This window comes from Amphiprion ocellaris, chromosome 3 (assembly GCF_022539595.1).
Source record: "Amphiprion ocellaris isolate individual 3 ecotype Okinawa chromosome 3, ASM2253959v1, whole genome shotgun sequence".
NCBI classification, from domain to species: domain Eukaryota; kingdom Metazoa; phylum Chordata; class Actinopteri; family Pomacentridae; genus Amphiprion; species Amphiprion ocellaris.
This window is the reverse complement of record NC_072768.1, coordinates 23238420-23244419: the sequence shown is the minus strand read 5'-3', so window position 1 is coordinate 23244419 and position 6000 is coordinate 23238420.

The window sequence follows — 6000 nt, the reverse complement described above, 5'->3', positions numbered from 1 at the left end:
GTCAGAGTCAGTTCATGAAGAATTCAGCAGGTACGCAAGGTAAGCCGCCATCTGTGACAGGCTCTGTGTTTACCATTGCAAAATCAAAACAGCAGCACACCGTGGGGAACACCATGTACCTAGTCACATGGTTTTTACCTGCTTGAAATCAACCTAGCTTGATGTGATTTTTGCATTATTCTTATGTCTTTTTTGTAACTTCAGCAACAGTTTGATCTAACTGAGGAGCACTTTTTGGGTATTTAAACTCCTCACTTCATTAATGTGTAAACTCTCCCTTTGTCAGTGGTACATATACATTCCACTTCTACATTCCACGTGTTCAACATCCACCATAAATGAGATAGGTAAATTGACAATGAATACATAGAAGATGAAAGGCAGGAAGCAGCTGTCTCTGTCTAAAAACTCTCCGTAGATTGTACATGACACCTTCTATTCGGAACAACATGAATCACAGATGTCATATTTATGCTTAAGAGGTCATGGAAAAATTTGAGAAAGAGTAACTATACAATATACATTGTTTTCCATAAATATGCTAATATCAGAAGGGAGTTTGATGTTTTTGTTACTTCAGGCATTAGAGTGACCAAAATCTATGACAAAGCACAAGCTATAAGTGGCTAATTACTCCGCCAAGCAACGCAACGATCAGCGTACATTTGTCCGTCTGTTTGTCTGTCTCTTAGTAACATTACTCAAAAATGGACCAACAGATTTGGATGACATTTTAAAGAAAGGTCAGAAATGACACAAAGACCAAGTGATTCAGTTTTGGCAGTGATGTGGCTTATTTTCTGGATCCACGGATTTGTTAAAAATTTCTGTATCATTATGAGATAATGACACGACATCACTGTAACTATGAAAACAAGTGAACACTATGTCAGCTGCCTGCTGATGATCACATGATTGCGATCCTGCTACAAATCGACTGTTGTGGACTTATCGGGACTTCTCCGTCAGAAATGATACAGTTAACAATTGATTAAATTGTAGGGGTGTTTCCAAGTCTCATTGATTCCTGCTGCCCGCTACATATTTAGGTCACGCGATTCGGTATCTGTACTTAACGTACACATGGATAACACGCCTGTGCTCAGCACAAGGTAATTTTTTATTAAAGGTTTCATCCATTGGAAATGATACAACAACTGAGCAGCCTTGGTGGAGTACTGCGTTCTCTGAGTACTTTTCTTGTTCTAATATGTGGTGACACAATGCTTTAATGAAATTCTTTTCCAGTTCTTCAAAGTAGTCTTCTTCAGTAGGTCTTCGGTACGAGACGTCTCTGTACTCAGTCTCCTTTTCAGCAGATAAAATGCTCATTCACTGGGGTTCAAATCTGGTGACTGACCTGGCCAGTTGCAAACCTTCCAGTTTCTGTAACTAATGAAAGTTTTGGTTGAGCTAACAGTGTGTCTGGGTCATTGTCTTGCTGCAGGATGAAGGTTCAGCCAATCAGACTGGAGAGACTGCTGTGTGCACAGGCAGATCATATATGTCTGTTGTTTTCTGAACTTCTCAGTGTTTCACAGATAGGCTGGATTGCTTTGGATCATGGTCCCTTCGTGTTCTTTTCCACATTTTGGTGGAAAATGTGGAAAATAACATCACTTTGGTAGTCGTTCATTTTGCCTTTCAACTGTCTTTGAACACCTTTTTCTGGAAAAATTCCTGTGTAACCTTGGAATTCTTGATGCTGATTAGAGGTTTCTATCTTGCACTATGGCCTCAACTCAACAATATGTTTTGAACTGTTGCTGGTGTCACTGACCAGTGTTTTGGATGCTTACACATAGCTTGAAGGATTCTTCTGTCATCAGCTGCAGTGGTTTTTGGTGGGTGACTTATCCTGCACATATTCTATAAACCAGTGGTGGTTTCTTCTTTCTTCTGAACTTTCCACACTGCCAAATCAACCTATTTTCACAGTAACTGATGAAACGGTCATGTAATGAACCAACAGGTTATTTGCACCAACACAAATTTTCAATCACTGCATTAACACCTTATGATTTTATTTCTGTGTTAGTTTGCGCAGCTTTTCCTGTGCAGGGTTTAGAGGTGTAATACAGCCTGGCTAGGTTTGCTGTACTTGATATATCAATTTCCTGTGCCGTGGGTGTTAGTGATGTTTTGATTTTGTCTTCTTACAGACAAGCTGTTCTTTAGAGTCGGTTCTCTGGTCTTCATGATGGTGTTGCCTTCTGCCTCTAGTTGCAATTTCAGTAGATGAAAAAATAGACTGACGTTAAGACTGGCCACCTACTGCTCAGTTATGTGTGAAGATAGATTTTATATAATTATGTACGCTACCGTTCAAAAGTTTGGGATCGCCCAGACAATTTCATGTTTTCCATGAAAACTCACACTCTTATTCATGTGCCAACATAATTGCACAAGGGTTTTCTGAACATCAGTTAGCCTTTCAACACAATTAGCTAACACAATGTACCATCAGAATGTAGGAGTGATGGTTGCTGGAAATGTTCCTCTGTACCCCTATGTAGATATTTCATTAAAAATTAGCCATTTCCAGCTAGAATAGTCATTTACCACATTAAGAATGTCTAGACTGTATTTCTGATTAATTTAATGTTATCTTCATTGGAAAAAAAACGATTTTCTTTCAAAAATAAGGACATTTCTAAGTGACCCCAAACTTTTGAACGGTAGTGTATGTAACTATAATATGCAGTCTATGTGTGTGATAACCAGTGAAAAAGCAAACACCTGGGTAGTGACATCTACCTCTCACTTAGCTGTTAACTTGCTTCACACACCTCTCATTTCTGTGAAAGAATAAGATGCATGAAAGGATCATATAAACAGATTAAAATGAACTGTCAAAATGCATCAAATTTTACTCTACTGTTAACATGCTTTTGCAAGTTCACCATTGCCAAGGAGAAGATCATATTTTTCCCAAGGGGTCCTGCCCCCAAAAGATGTGCCACATCCCTTTGTGAATTTGGTTTCTGACCACTCCGATTGTTATTTTAGATTTTTTGCATTACGTGAGAATAAGCTCCTTTCTGAATAGTTGTAGGGCCACTTGTGGACTATCTTATGTAAAATGCCACATGAGTGAACGGGCTTGAACTAAATGTAAAGCAAATGTTTTCAACTTTATCAGATCAGATGTTCTTGTTATGATCTCCATGAACACAGCAAATGCTCTGAAACCCTGTCAGTCAAGCCTCCATCCTCCCTATCATCCTCTTCTTCCTCATTGGGGCAAACGGATCTTTTCACACTGCTTTCATGGATGACATGCAGCATGGACCAGAACATCCACCCATCCATTATCTGTACACCGCTAAATCCTCTAGGCCTGGACAGGTCACCAGTCTATCACAGGCCTACATATAGAGACAAACAAGCACACTCATTCACACCTATGGACAAATTAGAGCTACCAATCAACCTCAGCATGTTTTTGGGCTGTGGGAGAAAGCCGGAGTACTCTGAGAAAACCTACGCATGCACAGGGAGAAAATTCCATGCAGAAAGATCCTAGGCCCAGGCTAGGGGATCTTCCAGCTGCAAGGTGACAGTGCTAACCACTGATCCACTATGCAGCCCCTGCAACAAACAGTCATCATATTTATCATCATACTCCACAATGAACAGTCCTTCACTGAATGATGAGCTGACATCAACACAAAGATACACACAGGACACACAGGAGCACGTATCTCATTTTACTCATTACCAGGAACATCCCCGACATGATTTATTACTGCCCATCTTATTAGGATACTGGCTCTGATTAAATCTGTGAAGTGTTAAATTAATCAGAAAAGTGAAACCAGAAATATTTACCTCCCTGATTTAAAGCATTACATCACTGAATTTAGATGTCAGTCAGCTGGTCTACAGATGACAACATCACAGTTCAGGAGAGACTGAATATGAGCCCAATTTATCAACAACTAGTGTTGCAAAAGTAATCTTTGTCCTGTGGTGATAATTCAACAGGATAGAATGACAGAATGTAAGTACTAAGACACCAAACATGTGCTGCAAATATCTCATAGATGTTTTGGGTCCAGTACTACAAAATTCTAGTAACTACCTTCACAAACTCGTCTTATTTTGTACATTTCTTAAGGTTCACTTTTGAGATACTGGAAGGTGAAAAATATGTTGTTGAAAAAATGAACATCAAATGAAGCTCATTTTCTGAACACATTGAAAGAAGCAGTAGGATTCTACAAGGAGAATCTGCTTAAGCAAAAGGTGATGAACAATAAACATTAGATGCAATAGACCAAAAGAGATCAGTTTCAGCTGTGAATTTTTTGAATAAAATTACTTTACCTGAATAGAACCTTTCAAAAAGATGAAATGAAGTTCAATATAGTTGGTTAAAAGACATAAAACTGTTATAGTAAATAATACAAAGTAAAATACCATGAAACAACTTTGTACTTTAATTTGTTCATGTTTTCACAACTTGGTCAACAAATGTAACTTTGAAACTGCTAAGATTAAAGATAATCTTGGTGTATTTTTAAAAAATTTTATTTCTGTAAAATGTAGAGAACCTAAGAACCTAAGTTGTCTTTAAGTCAAGCTCCACTAGTTTTGTTGGGGAAAGTAAACCACTACAGCTTTCAGCCTTGTGTTTGAACCAGGCTCTCTTAAAAAACAACCCCATGTCTGTGCAAGCTATGGTGATGTAGATAAGCAACAAAAAAAGTCTGGACTTCAAACAAGATGTTACAAATGAGCAGCCGTGTTTTCTATTGGAGACAGTAACACTTCTTGGTGTGGATCTTTGTAAGTTTGCAAAACTTTTACATGCGCAAAAAAGCTATAAAACACTCAAGGAAAGACAAAAATACTAAAACCACTTCATGGACTCTTTAGTAACTTCTAGCGGTGATGAAATACCATCAGATGTTTCAGTAAATGTTTAAAATTACCTTCATGTTCTCCTTAAAGTGACTGTATCCTCTTGTGGTCGATGTGCCAGACGAAGGTCAGTGACGTTATGGAGCCACAAGCCCTGCAAAAAGGCCATCAAAATATTGGACTGTAACATTGAGATTGACAGCCAGTGTTGTTTCTTTTACACAGTTTAATAACCTTCGCTATGTTTTATTACCAAGACAATATACACTGATCAGCCACAACATTATGACCACTGACAGGTGAAGTGAATAACATTATTCATATTGGTACTATGGGGTGCTCTGCTGGAAAACCTTTGATTTTGGCATCCGCGTTGATGAGACTTAGACGCCCAAATAAACATCGTCCCAGAGCAAGCACACTCCTTCATGCAAATGGAAATCCCAGTTATCATTGACCTAACCCTGCAGGCAAATGCACCCCACCACATTGCAAAAACATGTTGGGGAACATAACAATTGCCAAGATGTTGATTTGACATCCAAACTTTCTAGACCCCATTCTGATCTTGCAACATCAGGATGCAGTGGAACAAGTTTGATTTCCAGAGGCCCCACTGTACAATCCAGAGTACCCAAAGGATCAACTGTCAACGTCCTGATGTCAGATCCCATAGGACATCCTGAGAGGTCCTTTGGTTCATTCCCAATGGTTCAGTGCATTTTTGACAACATAGGGGGACCAACACAATATTAGGCACGTGGTCATAATGTCCTGCCTGATTGGTGTAGGTCCTCTAATGTAAAACATCTTTAACACAAATCACAATGTTTTTCTAAACCTCTATATTTTTGGCCTTTTTTACATTTTAATGTAGTGTCGCGATGTATCGACACTGAAAAATGAGATATTGGCAGCATGCTAATACTAACATGATGCCAATGATGCCATCATGATAACATTGTAAATAATTTACCAGCAGTAAATATCACTCCAACATTAGAACAGCATAATAAAATAATAATAATACTCCTGTGTATATGACAATAAAGTTCTTGAATCTTGAATCTTATGGCTACTGACTCTACGTCCACTTCTCTACACTTTTGACTGTTATCTATTTGACAAGCAAGG